General features: G+C 55.7%; 1 protein-coding gene across 1 annotated transcript in view; it reads right to left on the bottom strand.

Moving 5' to 3' along the window:
* LAG3 (lymphocyte-activation gene 3) overlaps positions 1-386 on the bottom strand; it is a 5762-nt gene that overhangs the window by 1053 nt on the left and 4323 nt on the right. The gene's annotated exons all lie outside the window — the stretch shown is intronic.

Genomic DNA, 386 nt, shown 5'->3' with positions numbered 1-386 from the left:
GAGGGATACTGGTGTGCAGCCAGTGTTCAACCAAAGCAAGAGGAGCAAAAGTAATCTCTGAGAATGCCAGCAGAGAGAGGGAGAGAACAAGAGAAGAGCTAATATTCGCTCGAGGCGCCTCATTGGCACTCTCGCAAAGGATGAGCCCCCTGGGGAGACTGTGCAGAGAAGGGCGTGAGGGCAATCTGTGGGTGCAAGACCTGTGCTGCAACAGGGCAAAGCCGGGAGAGCCTGCAGCAGTGCGTTGAGGTGGTAATTGCGCTGTCTGGATCAGAGCTGTTTCAGCGAACAGCTGGACACCCAGGTGTCCTATGCCCCGCTGACTGAGGCTTTACAGTTACACTGCCAAGGAGTTCCCGTCCAAGGTTTGGGGCCAGATACGGTTC

This window comes from Buceros rhinoceros, unplaced genomic scaffold, assembly GCF_000710305.1.
Source record: "Buceros rhinoceros silvestris isolate BGI_N320 unplaced genomic scaffold, ASM71030v1 scaffold19386, whole genome shotgun sequence".
NCBI lineage: Eukaryota > Metazoa > Chordata > Aves > Bucerotiformes > Bucerotidae > Buceros > Buceros rhinoceros.
Note: the sequence above shows the minus strand (reverse complement) of the source record. Positions and strands in the feature narration are given on the sequence as shown.